Source organism: Hemiscyllium ocellatum, unplaced genomic scaffold (assembly GCF_020745735.1).
Source record: "Hemiscyllium ocellatum isolate sHemOce1 unplaced genomic scaffold, sHemOce1.pat.X.cur. scaffold_3397_pat_ctg1, whole genome shotgun sequence".
In the NCBI taxonomy this organism is placed as follows: domain Eukaryota; kingdom Metazoa; phylum Chordata; class Chondrichthyes; order Orectolobiformes; family Hemiscylliidae; genus Hemiscyllium; species Hemiscyllium ocellatum.
The window spans coordinates 24,238-47,646 of NW_026868404.1; the positions used below are offsets into that span (position 1 = coordinate 24,238).

A 23,409-nucleotide genomic window follows, 5' to 3' on the forward strand; every position below is an offset into this window, starting at 1 on the left:
TTGATTGTGTTCCGTGTTAAATGCTTTCTGTTTGCGATTCGCTCAATACGTTACGAGTTAACACGGGTTCTGAGGTAACTTCCAGCAGCAAAAATCCTCAACTGAGGATCTGGGGAAATTTCACGAAGTATGGTCAGTCGGAGCAAAAGTAAGGAAGTCGTTCGTATCTGCAGTGTTTCACCATACTACCTTTACCGTGAGGAGTCGAACAGACTAAATGATTGTGCCACAGACTGCGATGGAAAGCTCCGCTGAAAAGTAATCGTTTAAAACCGGTGTAAGCAACAGAAGGTTATTGGGGTACACTGCGTGGAAACAGATACTTCGGTGGATCTCATCCATGCTCACCACATAACCAAAATTAAACAAGTCCTATTCCCCAGCATTTGGCCTCAATCCCTCTAAACCCATTCTATCCAGAAACTCATCCGATTACCATTGCAATTTTCTGAGTGTAATAGCCTCCTCCACTTCCTCTGGTAACTCATTCCATACACCCATAACCTTGTGTGTGGGAAATGTGCCTCGGGGTCCTTTGTCAATTTCTGACCACTCACCTTAAACCTATGCTCTCGAGTTTCCAACTCACCCTAGCTTGGGTAAAACACGTAAATACTCAGTTTACAACACTTCCATAAAATCATGTCGCAGCCGTTATGCTGCCGGGAAAGTTGTCCCAGCCTATTCCACTTCACTCTACAGTCCAAACATTGACAACATCCTTGTCTATATTTTGTCACTAATTTCACGTCTTTTGTTTAAACTTTTTCAAGATGTCAATTACCCTGGATAACAACGAGCTATTGGAAAAAGAAAGGTGAACCGTAGAATGGCTTCAACTTCCAGTGCTGGATGCCACAGAGCCGCAGGGGGCGCGCCTGAGGCCAGTTTCTGTAGTGTAGTGGTCATCACATTTGACCAACGCGCGAAAAGTCCCCCGTTCGAAACTGGACAGAAACTGCTTTGATCTTCATTTGCAGCCTTTTACACTGACAAGAACGGAGCTTTCTTGCTTGCTATCCCATCTGCAAACCTGCCTTCGAAAATGCTCGAACAAATCTGCTCTCTTTGTGAAATGTGATGCAATTCCATTAAATTAGTTTGCAAAGCATTGTAAAGTTTTTCTCCAACCTGGGTCTGATCATATGACATTCTGCTTCAGAGTTCTGAATCTTCCACCAAAAGCAGTACCGCGTTTGCATTCCTTGTGCAGGCGGTCCGGTTCAAAGACAGGGAAGAAGCTGACGCGCTGGTGTCACAGTACACCACGGATTCCTGAACTAGTCTGTCTGTCAAATGTAGCCCAAAGTCGTATCTGAAAGACCTCATTTGGAAGCCGCCTGTCGTTATTCAACGTGCGAGAATTGGCAGCAGAGGTGCTGAATCATGGTTTGGATCAGTGCGCTCGTTAGTGACTCATTCATTCAGCAACAGCAATGAAAGAAATTACACTCTCAGAGGAACATTTGAACTTGTGCTTTCATAACGTCGCTAGTATTAAAATGCGTCCTGAGATCTAAGCCGTGTTGGAACTTAAACGGAGGAATCGACAGAGAGGCTACAGAATGACATCGCATCCTTTTGGTTTTCTTTAAATCACTGACGAGCAGGAAATGTAAACGGGGAGAGCGAGTGGGAAAGTGAGGCAGTTGCAGCTCTGCTGAAATTCCTTCTTTGTAAGTAACTCAGCAGCAAGAGACGTGAAGGTGACTCATGTGTGAGAGCTCTTCACATCGAGAACAAAAAGCACTCAAGGGCAGTTAGCACCTCTCCCGGAGTGGGGGTGGGGTGAGCAGTAACTTCTGTTACTCTGTTCAGAAACTGCCTTTTCGATTGACTTGGACAGAAACTGCATTTCTAATAAGCACCATGGAGTTTAGCAAAATGTATTGAGTCGCTCCTTGTCGATTCCCACACAGGTTTCCAACTCAGTTGATATCCATGTGGCTCATGTCCAGGTGTGGACATCTCTGCAGTGAATGGCACGGTTAAGGTAAAAGGCAAGGAAAGTGGCATCTCGAACAGACACAGTGACTGAAACGATGCTGCACGGTATGATGTGGAACACGGCCTGCTCAGCTTTGTGCATTTTCCCTGTAGTCCGGTGTGTTTCGTGTTCCGTGTAAATGTGAAAGTTGTCCTGTTTCGAGCAATGGGTGAAATCATTCAGCAAAGCAAGAATCGAAATTGAAGTAATGTCAAGCAGCTCATGGTGATTGGACCAAATCATAACCGAACATATATTCTCACGCAGTCACAGATACATTTGTCGCTGAAAGAGTCTGAGAAGATAGACTCAGCTTACTATTGATTTTTGTCCGGATTGATGGGCTTTCATTATCTGCTGCGAAATTGACATTGTAGCCGGGCACATTCCAGCAGCTGTGCGAGTCGGAGAGGGACCATGGAGGATCCTCAACTGAGGATCTGGAAAATTTCACGAGGTATGGTCAGTCGGAGCAAAAGTAAGGAAATCGTTTGTTTCTGCAGTGTTTTCAAGATGTCAATTCCCCTGGATAACAACGAGCTGTTGGAAAAAGAAAGGTGAAACGGAGAATGTCTTCACCTTTCAGTGCTGGGTGCCAGAGAACCGCAGCGCGGCCGGCAGAGGCCGGTTTCTGTAGTGTAGTGGTCATCACGTTCGCCTTACACGCGAAAGTCCCCAGTTCGAAACTGGGCAGAAACTGCTTTGTTCTCAATTGCAGCCTTTTACAAGCCGAGCGGTCTAATGTGCTGGATCCAGGTTCCAGTCCTGAAAGGGGTGTGGGTTCGAATCCCACCACTGCTATTTCAGCTGATCAACTCCATCGCCGCAGCACTGTTAAAATGCTGCTTCGATCCCCGCTGCCTGGATTCCCCCGGGTATTTAACTGTGGTATGGAAACGTGTTGACTATTGCAACGTTTCTCTGCTGTCGTGATGGTAATCGCTTCGACTCTCGCTTTACATTGCAGGCAAGTTGAGTTTTTACTGGAACCGAATGGAGACTGTTATTACATCGCTGTTGTGAAACAGAGTCCTGCGGTGAGTCGATTCATCGTTATTTGGCTTTCTGGCGAATGGAAAATCGTTCCAATGAATATGTTATTGAATTTCTCCCATTTCCATCGTTTCCGTCCTGGAGACATCTGAAGGGAAAAGTAATCTCATCGAGACTGTGATTGTTGAAATTCACTTTTTTTATGGCCCATACTTATGATATTCGTTCTTTCTCTCTTTTCAGCATTGTCTGGGAAGTGGTGGTGCACTAAGGCTGCAGTATGTTTGAAAGAGTAGTTTGGAATTGCCCTGTTGTTAGTTGTGAGATGACTTTATGCCTCTTGACCTCGGACTCTCTCACATTTAGCGTTCATGCTTCGCTGTGTCTGAATATGCATTAGCTATGCCAGCTTTGATTGTGTTCCGTGTTAAATGCTTTCTGTTTGCGATTCGCTCCATACGTTACGATTTAACACGGGTTCTGCGGTAACTTCCAGCAGCAAAAATCCTCAACTGAGGATCTGGGAAAATTTCACGAAGTATGGTCAGTCGGAGCAAAAGTAAGGAAGTCGTTTGTTTCTGCAGTGTTTCACAATACTACCTTTCCCGTGAGCAGTCGAACAGACTAAATGATTGTGCCACAGACTGCGATGGAAAGCTCCGCTAGAAAGTAATCCTTTAAAACCGGTGTAAGCAACACAAGGTTATTGGGGTACACCGCGTGGAAACAGATACTTCGGTGTATCTCATCCATGCTCACCACATCACCAAAATGAAACAAGTCCCGTTCCACAGCATTTGGCCTCAATCCCTCAAAACCCATCGCATTCCAGAAACTCATCCGATTACCATTGCAATTTTCTGAGTGTAATAGCCTCCCCAACTCCCTCTGGTAGCTCATTCCATACACCCATAACCTTGTTGGTGGGAAATGTGCCTCGGGGTCCTTTGTCAATTTCTGACCACTCACCTTAAACCTATGCTCTCGAGTTTCCAACTCACCCTAGCTTGGGTAAAACACGTAAATACTCAGTTTACAACCCTTCCATAAAATCATGTCGCAGCCGTTATGCTGCCGGGAAAGTTGTCCCAGCCTATTCCACTTCACTCTACAGTCCGAACATTGACGACATCCTTGTCTATATTTTGTCACAAATTTCACGTCTTTTTTTTTTAACTTTTTCAAGATGTCAATTACCCAGGATAACAACGAGCTATTGGAAAAAGAAAGGTGAACCGGAGAATGGCTTCAACTTCCAGTGCTGGATGCCACATAGCCACAAGGGGCGCGCCTGAGGCCAGTTTCTGTAGTGTAGTGGTCATCACATTTGACTAACGCGCGAAAAGTCCCCCGTTCGAAACTGGACAGAAACTGCTTTGATCTTCATTTGCAGCCTTTTACACTGACAAGAACGGAGCTTTCTTGCTTGCTATCCCATCTGCAAACCTGCCTTCGAAAATGCTCGAACAAATCTGCTCTCTTTGTGAAATGTGATGCAATTCCATTAAATTAGTTTGCAAAGCATTGTAAAGTTTTTCTCCAACCTGGGTCTGATCATATGACATTCTGCTTCAGAGTGTAGTTACCGCGTTCTGAATCTTCCACCAAAAGCAGTACCGCATTTGCATTCCTTGTGCAGGCAGGCCGGTTCAAAGACAGGGAAGAAGCTGACGCGCTGGTGTCACAGTACACCACGGATTCCTGAACTAGTCTGTCTGTCAAATGTAGCCCAAAGTCGTATCTGAAAGACCTCATTTGGAAGCCGCCTGTCGTTATTCAACGTGCGAGAATTGGCAGCAGAGGTGCTGAATCATGGTTTGGATCAGTGCGCTCGTTAGTGACTCATTCATTCAGCAACAGCAATGAAAGAAATTACACTCTCAGAGGAACATTTGAACTTGTGCTTTCATAACGTCGCTAGTATTAAAATGCGTCCTGAGATCTAAGCCGTGTTGGAACTTAAACGGAGGAATCGACAGAGAGGCTACAGAATGACATCGCATCCTTTTGGTTTTCTTTAAATCACTGACGAGCAGGAAATGTAAACGGGGAGAGCGAGTGGGAAAGTGAGGCAGTTGCAGCTCTGCTGAAATTCCTTCTTTGTAAGTAACTCAGCAGCAAGAGACGTGAAGGTGACTCATGTGTGAGAGCTCTTCACATCGAGAACAAAAAGCACTCAAGGGCAGTTAGCACCTCTCCCGGAGTGGGGGTGGGGTGAGCAGTAACTTCTGTTACTCTGTTCAGAAACTGCCTTTTCGATTGACTTGGACAGAAACTGCATTTCTAATAAGCACCATGGAGTTTAGCAAAATGTATTGAGTCGCTCCTTGTCGATTCCCACACAGGTTTCCAACTCAGTTGATATCGATGTGGCTCATGTCCAGGTGTGGACATCTCTGCAGTGAATGGCACGGTTAAGGTAAAAGGCAAGGAAAGTGGCATCTCGAACAGACACAGTGACTGAAACGATGCTGCACGGTATGATGTGGAACACGGCCTGCTCAGCTTTGTGCATTTTCCCTGTAGTCCGGTGTGTTTCGTGTTCCGTGTAAATGTGAAAGTTGTCCTGTTTCGAGCAATGGGTGAAATCATTCAGCAAAGCAAGAATCGAAATTGAAGTAATGTCAAGCAGCTCATGGTGATTTGACCAAATCATAACCGAACATATATTCTCACGCAGTCACAGATACATTTGTCGCTGAAAGAGTCTGAGAAGATAGACTCAGCTTACTATTGATTTTTGTCCGGATTGATGGGCTTTCATTATCTGCTGCGAAATTGACATTGTAGCCGGGCACATTCCAGCAGCTGTGCGAGTCGGAGAGGGACCATGGAGGATCCTCAACTGAGGATCTGGAAAATTTCACGAGGTATGGTCAGTCGGAGCAAAAGTAAGGAAATCGTTTGTTTCTGCAGTGTTTTCAAGATGTCAATTCCCCTGGATAACAACGAGCTGTTGGAAAAAGAAAGGTGAAACGGAGAATGTCTTCACCTTTCAGTGCTGGGTGCCAGAGAACCGCAGCGCGGCCGGCAGAGGCCGGTTTCTGTAGTGTAGTGGTCATCACGTTCGCCTTACACGCGAAAGTCCCCAGTTCGAAACTGGGCAGAAACTGCTTTGTTCTCAATTGCAGCCTTTTACAAGCCGAGCGGTCTAATGTGCTGGATCCAGGTTCCAGTCCTGAAAGGGGTGTGGGTTCGAATCCCACCACTGCTATTTCAGCTGATCAACTCCATCGCCGCAGCACTGTTAAAATGCTGCTTCGATCCCCGCTGCCTGGATTCCCCCGGGTATTTAACTGTGGTATGGAAACGTGTTGACTATTGCAACGTTTCTCTGCTGTCGTGATGGTAATCGCTTCGACTCTCGCTTTACATTGCAGGCAAGTTGAGTTTTTACTGGAACCGAATGGAGACTGTTATTACATCGCTGTTGTGAAACAGAGTCCTGCGGTGAGTCGATTCATCGTTATTTGGCTTTCTGGCGAATGGAAAATCGTTCCAATGAATATGTTATTGAATTTCTCCCATTTCCATCGTTTCCGTCCTGGAGACATCTGAAGGGAAAAGTAATCTCATCGAGTCTGTGATTGTTGAAATTCACTTTTTTTATGGCCCATACTTATGATATTCGTTCTTTCTCTCTTTTCAGCATTGTCTGGGAAGTGGTGGTGCACTAAGGCTGCAGTATGTTTGAAAGAGTAGTTTGGAATTGCCCTGTTGTTAGTTGTGAGATGACTTTATGCCTCTTGACCTCGGACTCTCTCACATTTAGCGTTCATGCTTCGCTGTGTCTGAATATGCATTAGCTATGCCAGCTTTGTTTGTGTTCCGTGTTAAATGCTTTCTGTTTGCGATTCGCTCCATACGTTACGATTTAACACGGGTTCTGCGGTAACTTCCAGCAGCAAAAATCCTCAACTGAGGATCTGGGAAAATTTCACGAAGTATGGTCAGTCGGAGCAAAAGTAAGGAAGTCGTTCGTTTCTGCAGTGTTTCACAATACTACCTTTCCCGTGAGCAGTCGAACAGACTAAATGATTGTGCCACAGACTGCGATGGAAAGCTCTGCTAGAAAGTAATCCTTTAAAACCGGTGTAAGCAACACAAGGTTATTGGGGTACACCGCGTGGAAACAGATACTTCGGTGTATCTCATCCATGCTCACCACATCACCAAAATGAAACAAGTCCCGTTCCACAGCATTTGGCCTCAATCCCTCAAAACCCATCGTATTCCAGAAACTCATCCGATTACCATTGCAATTTTCTGAGTGTAATAGCCTCCCCACTCCCTCTGGTAGCTCATTCCATACACCCATAACCTTGTTGGTGGGAAATGTGCCTCGGGGTCCTTTGTCAATTTCTGACCACTCACCTTAAACCTATGCTCTCGAGTTTCCAACTCACCCTAGCTTGGGTAAAACACGTAAATACTCAGTTTACAACCCTTCCATAAAATCATGTCGCAGCCGTTATGCTGCCGGGAAAGTTGTCCCAGCCTATTCCACTTCACTCTACAGTCCGAACATTGACGACATCCTTGTCTATATTTTGTCACAAATTTCACGTCTATTTTTTTTAACTTTTTCAAGATGTCAATTACCCAGGATAACAACGAGCTATTGGAAAAAGAAAGGTGAACCGGAGAATGGCTTCAACTTCCAGTGCTGGATGCCACATAGCCACAAGGGGCGCGCCTGAGGCCAGTTTCTGTAGTGTAGTGGTCATCACATTTGACTAACGCGCGAAAAGTCCCCCGTTCGAAACTGGACAGAAACTGCTTTGATCTTCATTTGCAGCCTTTTACACTGACAAGAACGGAGCTTTCTTGCTTGCTATCCCATCTGCAAACCTGCCTTCGAAAATGCTCGAACAAATCTGCTCTCTTTGTGAAATGTGATGCAATTCCATTAAATTAGTTTGCAAAGCATTGTAAAGTTTTTCTCCAACCTGGGTCTGATCATATGACATTCTGCTTCAGAGTGTAGTTACCGCGTTCTGAATCTTCCACAAAAGCAGTACCGCATTTGCATTCCTTGTGCAGGCAGGCCGGTTCAAAGACAGGGAAGAAGCTGACGCGCTGGTGTCACAGTACACCACGGATTCCTGAACTAGTCTGTCTGTCAAATGTAGCCCAAAGTCGTATCTGAAAGACCTCATTTGGAAGCCGCCTGTCGTTATTCAACGTGCGAGAATTGGCAGCAGAGGTGCTGAATCATGGTTTGGATCAGTGCGCTCGTTAGTGACTCATTCATTCAGCAACAGCAATGAAAGAAATTACACTCTCAGAGGAACATTTGAACTTGTGCTTTCATAACGTCGCTAGTATTAAAATGCGTCCTGAGATCTAAGCCGTGTTGGAACTTAAACGGAGGAATCGACAGAGAGGCTACAGAATGACATCGCATCCTTTTGGTTTTCTTTAAATCACTGACGAGCAGGAAAATGTAAACGGGGAGAGCGAGTGGGAAAGTGAGGCAGTTGCAGCTCTGCTGAAATTCCTTCTTTGTAAGTAACTCAGCAGCAAGAGACGTGAAGGTGACTCATGTGTGAGAGCTCTTCACATCGAGAACAAAAAGCACTCAAGGGCAGTTAGCACCTCTCCCGGAGTGGGGGTGGGGTGAGCAGTAACTTCTGTTACTCTGTTCAGAAACTGCCTTTTCGATTGACTTGGACAGAAACTGCATTTCTAATAAGCACCATGGAGTTTAGCAAAATGTATTGAGTCGCTCCTTGTCGATTCCCACACAGGTTTCCAACTCAGTTGATATCCATGTGGCTCATGTCCAGGTGTGGACATCTCTGCAGTGAATGGCACGGTTAAGGTAAAAGGCAAGGAAAGTGGCATCTCGAACAGACACAGTGACTGAAACGATGCTGCACGGTATGATGTGGAACACGGCCTGCTCAGCTTTGTGCATTTTCCCTGTAGTCCGGTGTGTTTCGTGTTCCGTGTAAATGTGAAAGTTGTCCTGTTTCGAGCAATGGGTGAAATCATTCAGCAAAGCAAGAATCGAAATTGAAGTAATGTCAAGCAGCTCATGGTGATTTGACCAAATCATAACCGAACATATATTCTCACGCAGTCACAGATACATTTGTCGCTGAAAGAGTCTGAGAAGATAGACTCAGCTTACTATTGATTTTTGTCCGGATTGATGGGCTTTCATTATCTGCTGCGAAATTGACATTGTGCTCGTCGGAGAGGGACCATGGAGGATCCTCAACTGAGGATCTGGAAAATTTCACGAGGTATGGTCAGTCGGAGCAAAAGTAAGGAAATCGTTTGTTTCTGCAGTGTTTTCAAGATGTCAATTCCCCTGGATAACAACGAGCTGTTGGAAAAAAGAAAGGTGAAACGGAGAATGTCTTCACCTTTCAGTGCTGGGTGCCAGAGAACCGCAGCGCGGCCGGCAGAGGCCGGTTTCTGTAGTGTAGTGGTCATCACGTTCGCCTTACACGCGAAAGGTCCCCAGTTCGAAACTGGGCAGAAACTGCTTTGTTCTCAATTGCAGCCTTTTACAAGCCGAGCGGTCTAATGTGCTGGATCCAGGTTCCAGTCCTGAAAGGGGTGTGGGTTCGAATCCCACCACTGCTATTTCAGCTGATCAACTCCATCGCCGCAGCACTGTTAAAATGCTGCTTCGATCCCCGCTGCCTGGATTCCCCCGGGTATTTAACTGTGGTATGGAAACGTGTTGACTATTGCAACGTTTCTCTGCTGTCGTGATGGTAATCGCTTCGACTCTCGCTTTACATTGCAGGCAAGTTGAGTTTTTACTGGAACCGAATGGAGACTGTTATTTCATCGCTGTTGTGAAACAGAGTCCTGCGGTGAGTCGATTCATCGTTATTTGGCTTTCTGGCGAATGGAAAATCGTTCCAATGAATATGTTATTGAATTTCTCCCATTTCCATCGTTTCCGTCCTGGAGACATCTGAAGGGAAAAGTAATCTCATCGAGACTGTGATTGTTGAAATTCACTTTTTTTATGGCCCATACTTATGATATTCGTTCTTTCTCTCTTTTCAGCATTGTCTGGGAAGTGGTGGTGCACTAAGGCTGCAGTATGTTTGAAAGAGTAGTTTGGAATTGCCCTGTTGTTAGTTGTGAGATTACTTTATGCCTCTTGACCTCGGACTCTCTCACATTTAACTTTCATGCTTCGCTGTGTCTGAATATGCATTAGCTATGCCAGCTTTGATTGTGTTCCGTGTTAAATGCTTTCTGTTTGCGATTCGCTCAATGCGTTACGATTTAACACGGGTTCTGCGGTAACTTCCAGCAGCAAAAATCCTCAACTGAGGATCTGGGAAAATTTCACGAAGTATGGTCAGTCGGAGCAAAAGTAAGGAAGTCGTTTGTTTCTGCAGTGTTTCACAATACTACCTTTCCCGTGAGCAGTCGAACAGACTAAATGATTGTGCCACAGACTGCGATGGAAAGCTCCGCTAGAAAGTAATCCTTTAAAACCGGTGTAAGCAACACAAGGTTATTGGGGTACACCGCGTGGAAACAGATACTTCGGTGTATCTCATTCATGCTCACCACATCACCAAAATGAAACAAGTCCCGTTCCACAGCATTTGGCCTCAATCCCTCAAAACCCATCGTATTCCAGAAACTCATCCGATTACCATTGCAATTTTCTGAGTGTAATAGCCTCCCCCACTCCCTCTGGTAGCTCATTCCATACACCCATAACCTTGTTGGTGGGAAATGTGCCTCGGGGTCCTTTGTCAATTTCTGACCACTCACCTTAAACCTATGCTCTCGAGTTTCCAACTCACCCTAGCTTGGGTAAAACACGTAAATACTCAGTTTACAACCCTTCCATAAAATCATGTCGCAGCCGTTATGCTGCCGGGAAAGTTGTCCCAGCCTATTCCACTTCACTCTACAGTCCGAACATTGACGACATCCTTGTCTATATTTTGTCACAAATTTCACGTCTATTTTTTTTAACTTTTTCAAGATGTCAATTACCCAGGATAACAACGAGCTATTGGAAAAAGAAAGGTGAACCGTAGAATGGCTTCAACTTCCAGTGCTGGATGCCACATAGCCAAGGGGCGCGCCTGAGGCCAGTTTCTGTAGTGTAGTGGTCATCACATTTGACTAACGCGCGAAAAGTCCCCCGTTCGAAACGGGACCGAAACTGCTTTGATCTTCATTTGCAGCCTTTTACACTGACAAGAACGGAGCTTTCTTGCTTGCTATCCCATCTGCAAACCTGCCTTCGAAAATGCTCGAACAAATCTGCTCTCTTTGTGAAATGTGATGCAATTCCATTAAATTAGTTTGCAAAGCATTGTAAAGTTTTTCTCCAACCTGGGTCTGATCATATGACATTCTGCTTCAGAGTGTAGTTACCGCGTTCTGAATCTTCCACCAAAAGCAGTACCGCATTTGCATTCCTTGTGCAGGCAGGCCGGTTCAAAGACAGGGAAGAAGCTGACGCGCTGGTGTCACAGTACACCACGGATTCCTGAACTAGTCTGTCTGTCAAATGTAGCCCAAAGTCGTATCTGAAAGACCTCATTTGGAAGCCGCCTGTCGTTATTCAACGTGCGAGAATTGGCAGCAGAGGTGCTGAATCATGGTTTGGATCAGTGCGCTCGTTAGTGACTCATTCATTCAGCAACAGCAATGAAAGAAATTACACTCTCAGAGGAACATTTGAACTTGTGCTTTCATAACGTCGCTAGTATTAAAATGCGTCCTGAGATCTAAGCCGTGTTGGAACTTAAACGGAGGAATCGACAGAGAGGCTACAGAATGACATCGCATCCTTTTGGTTTTCTTTAAATCACTGACGAGCAGGAAAATGTAAACGGGGAGAGCGAGTGGGAAAGTGAGGCAGTTGCAGCTCTGCTGAAATTCCTTCTTTGTAAGTAACTCAGCAGCAAGAGACGTGAAGGTGACTCATGTGTGAGAGCTCTTCACATCGAGAACAAAAAGCACTCAAGGGCAGTTAGCACCTCTCCCGGAGTGGGGGTGGGGTGAGCAGTAACTTCTGTTACTCTGTTCAGAAACTGCCTTTTCGATTGACTTGGACAGAAACTGCATTTCTAATAAGCACCATGGAGTTTAGCAAAATGTATTGAGTCGCTCCTTGTCGATTCCCACACAGGTTTCCAACTCAGTTGATATCCATGTGGCTCATGTCCAGGTGTGGACATCTCTGCAGTGAATGGCACGGTTAAGGTAAAAGGCAAGGAAAGTGGCATCTCGAACAGACACAGTGACTGAAACGATGCTGCACGGTATGATGTGGAACACGGCCTGCTCAGCTTTGTGCATTTTCCCTGTAGTCCGGTGTGTTTCGTGTTCCGTGTAAATGTGAAAGTTGTCCTGTTTCGAGCAATGGTGAAATCATTCAGCAAAGCAAGAATCGAAATTGAAGTAATGTCAAGCAGCTCATGGTGATTTGACCAAATCATAACCGAACATATATTCTCACGCAGTCACAGATACATTTGTCGCTGAAAGAGTCTGAGAAGATAGACTCAGCTTACTATTGATTTTTGTCCGGATTGATGGGCTTTCATTATCTGCTGCGAAATTGACATTGTAGCCGGGCACATTCCAGCAGCTGTGCGAGTCGGAGAGGGACCATGGAGGATCCTCAACTGAGGATCTGGAAAATTTCACGAGGTATGGTCAGTCGGAGCAAAAGTAAGGAAATCGTTTGTTTCTGCAGTGTTTTCAAGATGTCAATTCCCCTGGATAACAACGAGCTGTTGGAAAAAAGAAAGGTGAAACGGAGAATGTCTTCACCTTTCAGTGCTGGGTGCCAGAGAACCGCAGCGCGGCCGGCAGAGGCCGGTTTCTGTAGTGTAGTGGTCATCACGTTCGCCTTACACGCGAAAGGTCCCCAGTTCGAAACTGGGCAGAAACTGCTTTGTTCTCAATTGCAGCCTTTTACAAGCCGAGCGGTCTAATGTGCTGGATCCAGGTTCCAGTCCTGAAAGGGGTGTGGGTTCGAATCCCACCACTGCTATTTCAGCTGATCAACTCCATCGCCGCAGCACTGTTAAAATGCTGCTTCGATCCCCGCTGCCTGGATTCCCCCGGGTATTTAACTGTGGTATGGAAACGTGTTGACTATTGCAACGTTTCTCTGCTGTCGTGATGGTAATCGCTTCGACTCTCGCTTTACATTGCAGGCAAGTTGAGTTTTTACTGGAACCGAATGGAGACTGTTATTTCATCGCTGTTGTGAAACAGAGTCCTGCGGTGAGTCGATTCATCGTTATTTGGCTTTCTGGCGAATGGAAAATCGTTCCAATGAATATGTTATTGAATTTCTCCCATTTCCATCGTTTCCGTCCTGGAGACATCTGAAGGGAAAAGTAATCTCATCGAGACTGTGATTGTTGAAATTCACTTTTTTTATGGCCCATACTTATGATATTCGTTCTTTCTCTCTTTTCAGCATTGTCTGGGAAGTGGTGGTGCACTAAGGCTGCAGTATGTTTGAAAGAGTAGTTTGGAATTGCCCTGTTGTTAGTTGTGAGATTACTTTATGCCTCTTGACCTCGGACTCTCTCACATTTAGCGTTCATGCTTCGCTGTGTCTGAATATGCATTAGCTATGCCAGCTTTGATTGTGTTCCGTGTTAAATGCTTTCTGTTTGCGATTCGCTCAATACGTTACGATTTAACACGGGTTCTGCGGTAACTTCCAGCAGCAAAAATCCTCAACTGAGGATCTGGGAAAATTTCACGAAGTATGGTCAGTCGGAGCAAAAGTAAGGAAGTCGTTTGTTTCTGCAGTGTTTCACAGTACTACCTTTCCCGTGAGCAGTCGAACAGACTAAATGATTGTGCCACAGACTGCGATGGAAAGCTCCGCTAGAAAGTAATCCTTTAAAACCGGTGTAAGCAACACAAGGTTATTGGGGTACACCGCGTGGAAACAGATACTTCGGTGTATCTCATCCATGCTCAACACATCACCAAAATGAAACAAGTCCCGTTCCACAGCATTTGGCCTCAATCCCTCAAAACCCATCGTATTCCAGAAACTCATCCGATTACCATTGCAATTTTCTGAGTGTAATAGCCTCCCCCACTCCCTCTGGTAGCTCATTCCATACACCCATAACCTTGTTGGTGGGAAATGTGCCTCGGGGTCCTTTGTCAATTTCTGACCACTCACCTTAAACCTATGCTCTCGAGTTTCCAACTCACCCTAGCTTGGGTAAAACACGTAAATACTCAGTTTACAACCCTTCCATAAAATCATGTCGCAGCCGTTATGCTGCCGGGAAAGTTGTCCCAGCCTATTCCACTTCACTCTACAGTCCGAACATTGACGACATCCTTGTCTATATTTTGTCACAAATTTCACGTCTATTTTTTTTTAACTTTTTCAAGATGTCAATTACCCAGGATAACAACGAGCTATTGGAAAAAGAAAGGTGAACCGTAGAATGGCTTCAACTTCCAGTGCTGGATGCCACAGAGCCACAAGAGGCTAGCCTGAGGCCAGTTTCTGTAGTGTAGTGGTCATCACATTTGACTAACGCGCAAAAAGTCCCCCGTCCGAAACTGGACCGAAACTGCTTTGATCTTCATTTGCAGCCTTTTACACTGACAAGAACGGAGCTTTCTTGCTTGCTATCCCATCTGCAAACCTGCCTTCGAAAATGCTCGAACAAATCTGCTCTCTTTGTGAAATGTGATGCAATTCCATTAAATTAGTTTGCAAAGCATTGTAAAGTTTTTCTCCAACCTGGGTCTGATCATATGACATTCTGCTTCAGAGTGTAGTTACCGCGTTCTGAATCTTCCACCAAAAGCAGTACCGCATTTGCATTCCTTGTGCAGGCAGGCCGGTTCAAAGACAGGGAAGAAGCTGACGCGCTGGTGTCACAGTACACCACGGATTCCTGAACTAGTCTGTCTGTCAAATGTAGCCCAAAGTCGTATCTGAAAGACCTCATTTGGAAGCCGCCTGTCGTTATTCAACGTGCGAGAATTGGCAGCAGAGGTGCTGAATCATGGTTTGGATCAGTGCGCTCGTTAGTGACTCATTCATTCAGCAACAGCAATGAAAGAAATTACACTCTCAGAGGAACATTTGAACTTGTGCTTTCATAACGTCGCTAGTATTAAAATGCGTCCTGAGATCTAAGCCGTGTTGGAACTTAAACGGAGGAATCGACAGAGAGGCTACAGAATGACATCGCATCCTTTTGGTTTTCTTTAAATCACTGACGAGCAGGAAAATGTAAACGGGGAGAGCGAGTGGGAAAGTGAGGCAGTTGCAGCTCTGCTGAAATTCCTTCTTTGTAAGTAACTCAGCAGCAAGAGACGTGAAGGTGACTCATGTGTGAGAGCTCTTCACATCGAGAACAAAAAGCACTCAAGGGCAGTTAGCACCTCTCCCGGAGTGGGGGTGGGGTGAGCAGTAACTTCTGTTACTCTGTTCAGAAACTGCCTTTTCGATTGACTTGGACAGAAACTGCATTTCTAATAAGCACCATGGAGTTTAGCAAAATGTATTGAGTCGCTCCTTGTCGATTCCCACACAGGTTTCCAACTCAGTCGATATCCATGTGGCTCATGTCCAGGGGTGGACATCTCTGCAGTGAATGGCACGGTTAAGGTAAAAGGCAAGGAAAGTGGCATCTCGAACAGACACAGTGACTGAAACGATGCTGCACGGTATGATGTGGAACACGGCCTGCTCAGCTTTGTGCATTTTCCCTGTAGTCCGGTGTGTTTCGTGTTCCGTGTAAATGTGAAAGTTGTCCTGTTTCGAGCAATGGGTGAAATCATTCAGCAAAGCAAGAATCGAAATTGAAGTAATGTCAAGCAGCTCATGGTGATTTGACCAAATCATAACCGAACATATATTCTCACGCAGTCACAGATACATTTGTCGCTGAAAGAGTCTGAGAAGATAGACTCAGCTTACTATTGATTTTTGTCCGGATTGATGGGCTTTCATTATCTGCTGCGAAATTGACATTGTAGCCGGGCACATTCCAGCAGCTGTGCGAGTCGGAGAGGGACCATGGAGGATCCTCAACTGAGGATCTGGAAAATTTCACGAGGTATGGTCAGTCGGAGCAAAAGTAAGGAAATCGTTTGTTTCTGCAGTGTTTTCAAGATGTCAATTCCCCTGGATAACAACGAGCTGTTGGAAAAAGAAAGGTGAAACGGAGAATGTCTTCACCTTTCAGTGCTGGGTGCCAGAGAACCGCAGCGCGGCCGGCAGAGGCCGGTTTCTGTAGTGTAGTGGTCATCACGTTCGCCTTACACGCGAAAGGTCCCCAGTTCGAAACTGGGCAGAAACTGCTTTGTTCTCAATTGCAGCCTTTTACAAGCCGAGCGGTCTAATGTGCTGGATCCAGGTTCCAGTCCTGAAAGGGGTGTGGGTTCGAATCCCACCACTGCTATTTCAGCTGATCAACTCCATCGCCGCAGCACTGTTAAAATGCTGCTTCGATCCCCGCTGCCTGGATTCCCCGGGTATTTAACTGTGGTATGGAAACGTGTTGACTATTGCAACGTTTCTCTGCTGTCGTGATGGTAATCGCTTCGACTCTCGCTTTACATTGCAGGCAAGTTGGGTTTTTACTGGAACCGAATGGAGACTGTTATTTCATCGCTGTTGTGAAACAGAGTCCTGCGGTGAGTCGATTCATCGTTATTTGGCTTTCTGGCGAATGGAAAATCGTTCCAATGAATATGTTATTGAATTTCTCCCATTTCCATCGTTTCCGTCCTGGAGACATCTGAAGGGAAAAGTAATCTCATCGAGACTGTGATTGTTGAAATTCACTTTTTTTATGGCCCATACTTATGATATTCGTTCTTTCTCTCTTTTCAGCATTGTCTGGGAAGTGGTGGTGCACTAAGGCTGCAGTATGTTTGAAAGAGTAGTTTGGAATTGCCCTGTTGTTAGTTGTGAGATGACTTTATGCCTCTTGACCTCGGACTCTCTCACATTTAGCGTTCATGCTTCGCTGTGTCTGAATATGCATTAGCTATGCCAGCTTTGATTGTGTTCCGTGTTAAATGCTTTCTGTTTGCGATTCGCTCAATACGTTACGATTTAACACGGGTTCTGCGGTAACTTCCAGCAGCAAAATCCTCAACTGAGGATCTGGGAAAATTTCACGAAGTATGGTCAGTCGGAGCAAAAGTAAGGAAGTCGTTTGTTTCTGCAGTGTTTCACAATACTACCTTTCCGTGAGCAGTCGAACAGACTAAATGATTGTGCCACAGACTGCGATGGAAAGCTCCGCTAGAAAGTAATCCTTTAAAACCGGTGTAAGCAACACAAGGTTATTGGGGTACACCGCGTGGAAACAGATACTTCGGTGTATCTCATTCATCCTCACCACATCACCAAAATGAAACAAGTCCCGTTCCACAGCATTTGGCCTCAATCCCTCAAAACCCATCGTATTCCAGAAACTCATCCGATTACCATTGCAATTTTCTGAGTGTAATAGCCTCCCCCACTCCCTCTGGTAGCTCATTCCATACACCCATAACCTTGTTGGTGGGAAATGTGCCTCGGGGTCCTTTGTCAATTTCTGACCACTCACCTTAAACCTATGCTCTCGAGTTTCCAACTCACCCTAGCTTGGGTAAAAACACGTAAATACTCAGTTTACAACCCTTCCATAAAATCATGTCGCAGCCGTTATGCTGCCGGGAAAGTTGTCCCAGCCTATTCCACTTCACTCTACAGTCCGAACATTGACGACATCCTTGTCTATATTTTGTCACAAATTTCACGTCTATTTTTTTTTAACTTTTTCAAGATGTCAATTACCCAGGATAACAACGAGCTATTGGAAAAAGAAAGGTGAACCGTAGAATGGCTTCAACTTCCAGTGCTGGATGCCACAGAGCCACAAGAGGCTAGCCTGAGGCCAGTTTCTGTAGTGTAGTGGTCATCACATTTGACTAACGCGCAAAAAGTCCCCCGTTCGAAACTGGACAGAAACTGCTTTGATCTTCATTTGCAGCCTTTTACACTGACAAGAACGGAGCTTTCTTGCTTGCTATCCCATCTGCAAACCTGCCTTCGAAAATGCTCGAACAAATCTGCTCTCTTTGTGAAATGTGATGCAATTCCATTAAATTAGTTTGCAAAGCATTGTAAAGTTTTTCTCCAACCTGGGTCTGATCATGTGACATTCTGCTTCAGAGTGTAGTTACCGCGTTCTGAATCTTCCACCAAAAGCAGTACCGCATTTGCATTCCTTGTGCAGGCGGGCCGGTTCAAAGACAGGGAAGAAGCTGACGCGCTGGTGTCACAGTACACCACGGATTCCTGAACTAGTCTGTCTGTCAAATGTAGCCCAAAGTCGTATCTGAAAGACCTCATTTGGAAGCCGCCTGTCGTTATTCAACGTGCGAGAATTGGCAGCAGAGGTGCTGAATCATGGTTTGGATCAGTGCGCTCGTTAGTGACTCATTCATTCAGCAACAGCAATGAAAGAAATTACACTCTCAGAGGAACATTTGAACTTGTGCTTTCATAACGTCGCTAGTATTAAAATGCGTCCTGAGATCTAAGCCGTGTTGGAACTTAAACGGAGGAATCGACAGAGAGGCTACAGAATGACATCGCATCCTTTTGGTTTTCTTTAAATCACTGACGAGCAGGAAAATGTAAACGGGGAGAGCGAGTGGGAAAGTGAGGCAGTTGCAGCTCTGCTGAAATTCCTTCTTTGTAAGTAACTCAGCAGCAAGAGACGTGAAGGTGACTCATGTGTGAGAGCTCTTCACATCGAGAACAAAAAGCACTCAAGGGCAGTTAGCACCTCTCCGGAGTGGGGGTGGGGTGAGCAGTAACTTCTGTTACTCTGTTCAGAAACTGCCTTTTCGATTGACTTGGACAGAAACTGCATTTCTAATAAGCACCATGGAGTTTAGCAAAATGTATTGAGTCGCTCCTTGCCGATTCCCACACAGGTTTCCAACTCAGTTGATATCCATGTGGCTCATGTCCAGGTGTGGACATCTCTGCAGTGAATGGCACGGTTAAGGTAAAAGGCAAGGAAAGTGGCATCTCGAACAGACACAGTGACTGAAACGATGCTGCACGGTATGATGTGGAACACGGCCTGCTCAGCTTTGTGCATTTTCCCTGTAGTCCGGTGTGTTTCGTGTTCCGTGTAAATGTGAAAGTTGTCCTGTTTCGAGCAATGGGTGAAATCATTCAGCAAAGCAAGAATCGAAATTGAAGTAATGTCAAGCAGCTCATGGTGATTTGACCAAATCATAACCGAACATATATTCTCACGCAGTCACAGATACATTTGTCGCTGAAAGAGTCTGAGAAGATAGACTCAGCTTACTATTGATTTTTGTCCGGATTGATGGGCTTTCATTATCTGCTGCGAAATTGACATTGTAGCCGGGCACATTCCAGCAGCTGTGCGAGTCGGAGAGGGACCATGGAGGATCCTCAACTGAGGATCTGGAAAATTTCACGAGGTATGGTCAGTCGGAGCAAAAGTAAGGAAATCGTTTGTTTCTGCAGTGTTTTCAAGATGTCAATTCCCCTGGATAACAACGAGCTGTTGGAAAAAGAAAGGTGAAACGGAGAATGTCTTCACCTTTCAGTGCTGGGTGCCAGAGAACCGCAGCGCGGCCGGCAGAGGCCGGTTTCTGTAGTGTAGTGGTCATCACGTTCGCCTTACACGCGAAAGGTCCCCAGTTCGAAACTGGGCAGAAACTGCTTTGTTCTCCAATTGCAGCCTTTTACAAGCCGAGCGGTCTAATGTGCTGGATCCAGGTTCCAGTCCTGAAAGGGGTGTGGGTTCGAATCCCACCACTGCTATTTCAGCTGATCAACTCCATCGCCGCAGCACTGTTAAAATGCTGCTTCGATCCCCGCTGCCTGGATTCCCCCGGGTATTTAACTGTGGTATGGAAACGTGTTGACTATTGCAACGTTTCTCTGCTGTCGTGATGGTAATCGCTTCGACTCTCGCTTTACATTGCAGGCAAGTTGAGTTTTTACTGAACCGAATGGAGACTGTTATTTCATCGCTGTTGTGAAACAGAGTCCTGCGGTGAGTCGATTCATCGTTATTTGGCTTTCTGGCGAATGGAAATCGTTCCAATGAATATGTTATTGAATTTCTCCCATTTCCATCGTTTCCGTCCTGGAGACATCTGAAGGGAAAAGTAATCTCATCGAGACTGTGATTGTTGAAATTCACTTTTTTTATGGCCCATACTTATGATATTCGTTCTTTCTCTCTTTTCAGCATTGTCTGGGAAGTGGTGGTGCACTAAGGCTGCAGTATGTTTGAAAGAGTAGTTTGGAATTGCCCTGGTGTTAGTTGTGAGATTACTTTATGCCTCTTGACCTCGGACTCTCTCACATTTAGCGTTCATGCTTCGCTGTGTCTGAATATGCATTAGCTATGCCAGCTTTGATTGTGTTCCGTGTTAAATGCTTTCTGTTTGCGATTCGCTCAATACGTTACGATTTAACACGGGTTCTGCGGTAACTTCCAGCAGCAAAAATCCTCAACTGAGGATCTGGGAAAATTTCACGAAGTATGGTCAGTCGGAGCAAAAGTAAGGAAGTCGTTTGTTTCTGCAGTGTTTCACAATACTACCTTTCCCGTGAGCAGTCGAACAGACTAAATGATTGTGCCACAGACTGCGATGGAAAGCTCCGCTAGAAAGTAATCCTTTAAAACCGGTGTAAGCAACACAAGGTTATTGGGGTACACCGCGTGGAAACAGATACTTCGGTGTATCTCATTCATCCTCACCACATCACCAAAATGAAACAAGTCCCGTTCCACAGCATTTGGCCTCAATCCCTCAAAACCCATCGTATTCCAGAAACTCATCCGATTACCATTGCAATTTTCTGAGTGTAATAGCCTCCCCCACTCCCTCTGGTAGCTCATTCCATACACCCATAACCTTGTTGGTGGGAAATGTGCCTCGGGGTCCTTTGTCAATTTCTGACCACTCACCTTAAACCTATGCTCTCGAGTTTCCAACTCACCCTAGCTTGGGTAAAACACGTAAATACTCAGTTTACAACCCTTCCATAAAATCATGTCGCAGCCGTTATGCTGCCGGGAAAGTTGTCCCAGCCTATTCCACTTCACTCTACAGTCCGAACATTGACGACATCCTTGTCTATATTTTGTCACAAATTTCACGTCTATTTTTTTTTAACTTTTTCAAGATGTCAATTACCCAGGATAACAACGAGCTATTGGAAAAAGAAAGGTGAACCGTAGAATGGCTTCAACTTCCAGTGCTGGATGCCACAGAGCCACAAGAGGCTAGCCTGAGGCCAGTTTCTGTAGTGTAGTGGTCATCACATTTGACTAACGCGCAAAAGTCCCCCGTTCGAAACTGGACAGAAACTGCTTTGATCTTCATTTGCAGCCTTTTACACTGACAAGAACGGAGCTTTCTTGCTTGCTATCCCATCTGCAAACCTGCCTTCGAAAATGCTCGAACAAATCTGCTCTCTTTGTGAAATGTGATGCAATTCCATTAAATTAGTTTGCAAAGCATTGTAAAGTTTTTCTCCAACCTGGGTCTGATCATGTGACATTCTGCTTCAGAGTGTAGTTACCGCGTTCTGAATCTTCCACCAAAAGCAGTACCGCATTTGCATTCCTTGTGCAGGCAGGCCGGTTCAAAGACAGGGAAGAAGCTGACGCGCTGGTGTCACAGTACACCACGGATTCCTGAACTAGTCTGTCTGTCAAATGTAGCCCAAAGTCGTATCTGAAAGACCTCATTTGGAAGCCGCCTGTCGTTATTCAACGTGCGAGAATTGGCAGCAGAGGTGCTGAATCATGGTTTGGATCAGTGCGCTCGTTAGTGACTCATTCATTCAGCAACAGCAATGAAAGAAATTACACTCTCAGAGGAACATTTGAACTTGTGCTTTCATAACGTCGCTAGTATTAAAATGCGTCCTGAGATCTAAGCCGTGTTGGAACTTAAACGGAGGAATCGACAGAGAGGCTACAGAATGACATCGCATCCTTTTGGTTTTCTTTAAATCACTGACGAGCAGGAAAATGTAAACGGGGAGAGCGAGTGGGAAAGTGAGGCAGTTGCAGCTCTGCTGAAATTCCTTCTTTGTAAGTAACTCAGCAGCAAGAGACGTGAAGGTGACTCATGTGTGAGAGCTCTTCACATCGAGAACAAAAAGCACTCAAGGGCAGTTAGCACCTCTCCCGGAGTGGGGGTGGGGTGAGCAGTAACTTCTGTTACTCTGTTCAGAAACTGCCTTTTCGATTGACTTGGACAGAAACTGCATTTCTAATAAGCACCATGGAGTTTAGCAAAATGTATTGAGTCGCTCCTTGTCGATTCCCACACAGGTTTCCAACTCAGTTGATATCCATGTGGCTCATGTCCAGGTGTGGACATCTCTGCAGTGAATGGCACGGTTAAGGTAAAAGGCAAGGAAAGTGGCATCTCGAACAGACACAGTGACTGAAACGATGCTGCACGGTATGATGTGGAACACGGCCTGCTCAGCTTTGTGCATTTTCCCTGTAGTCCGGTGTGTTTCGTGTTCCGTGTAAATGTGAAAGTTGTCCTGTTTCGAGCAATGGGTGAAATCATTCAGCAAAGCAAGAATCGAAATTGAAGTAATGTCAAGCAGCTCATGGTGATTTGACAAATCATAACCGAACATATATTCTCACGCAGTCACAGATACATTTGTCGCTGAAAGAGTCTGAGAAGATAGACTCAGCTTACTATTGATTTTTGTCCGGATTGATGGGCTTTCATTATCTGCTGCGAAATTGACATTGTGCTCGTCGAGAGAGGGACCATGGAGGATCCTCAACTGAGGATCTGGAAAATTTCACGAGGTATGGTCAGTCGGAGCAAAAGTAAGGAAATCGTTTGTTTCTGCAGTGTTTTCAAGATGTCAATTCCCCTGGATAACAACGAGCTGTTGGAAAAAGAAAGGTGAAACGGAGAATGTCTTCACCTTTCAGTGCTGGGTGCCAGAGAAACGCAGCGCGGCCGGCAGAGGCCGGTTTCTGTAGTGTAGTGGTCATCACGTTCGCCTTACACGCGAAAGGTCCCCAGTTCGAAACTGGGCAGAAACTGCTTTGTTCTCAATTGCAGCCTTTTACAAGCCGAGCGGTCTAATGTGCTGGATCCAGGTTCCAGTCCTGAAAGGGGTGTGGGTTCGAATCCCACCACTGCTATTTCAGCTGATCAACTCCATCGCCGCAGCACTGTTAAAATGCTGCTTCGATCCCCGCTGCCTGGATTCCCCCGGGTATTTAACTGTGGTATGGAAACGTGTTGACTATTGCAACGTTTCTCTGCTGTCGTGATGGTAATCGCTTCGACTCTCGCTTCACATTGCAGGCAAGTTGAGTTTTTACTGGAACCGAATGGAGACTGTTATTTCATCGCTGTTGTGAAACAGA

General features: G+C 45.5%; 7 non-coding genes across 7 annotated transcripts; all 7 read left to right on the forward strand.

The window, feature by feature from the left end:
* The first annotated feature begins 2,614 nt into the window (after nucleotides 1-2,614).
* Nucleotides 2,615-2,686, forward strand: trnav-uac (transfer RNA valine (anticodon UAC)). The gene has a single exon. It is a non-coding gene; the product is annotated as a tRNA-Val (tRNA).
* Nucleotides 2,687-6,020: 3,334 nt separating this feature from the next.
* On the forward strand, nucleotides 6,021-6,092 carry trnav-uac (transfer RNA valine (anticodon UAC)). The gene has a single exon. It is a non-coding gene; the product is annotated as a tRNA-Val (tRNA).
* A 3,310-nt stretch (nucleotides 6,093-9,402) lies between these two features.
* trnav-uac (transfer RNA valine (anticodon UAC)) lies at nucleotides 9,403-9,475 on the forward strand. Its single transcript has one exon. It is a non-coding gene; the product is annotated as a tRNA-Val (tRNA).
* Nucleotides 9,476-12,808: 3,333 nt separating this feature from the next.
* trnav-uac (transfer RNA valine (anticodon UAC)) lies at nucleotides 12,809-12,881 on the forward strand. Its single transcript has one exon. It is a non-coding gene; the product is annotated as a tRNA-Val (tRNA).
* Nucleotides 12,882-16,217: 3,336 nt separating this feature from the next.
* Nucleotides 16,218-16,290, forward strand: trnav-uac (transfer RNA valine (anticodon UAC)). Its single transcript has one exon. It is a non-coding gene; the product is annotated as a tRNA-Val (tRNA).
* A 3,333-nt stretch (nucleotides 16,291-19,623) lies between these two features.
* On the forward strand, nucleotides 19,624-19,696 carry trnav-uac (transfer RNA valine (anticodon UAC)). Its single transcript has one exon. It is a non-coding gene; the product is annotated as a tRNA-Val (tRNA).
* Nucleotides 19,697-23,006: 3,310 nt separating this feature from the next.
* On the forward strand, nucleotides 23,007-23,079 carry trnav-uac (transfer RNA valine (anticodon UAC)). Its single transcript has one exon. It is a non-coding gene; the product is annotated as a tRNA-Val (tRNA).
* Nucleotides 23,080-23,409: the final 330 nt, after the last annotated feature.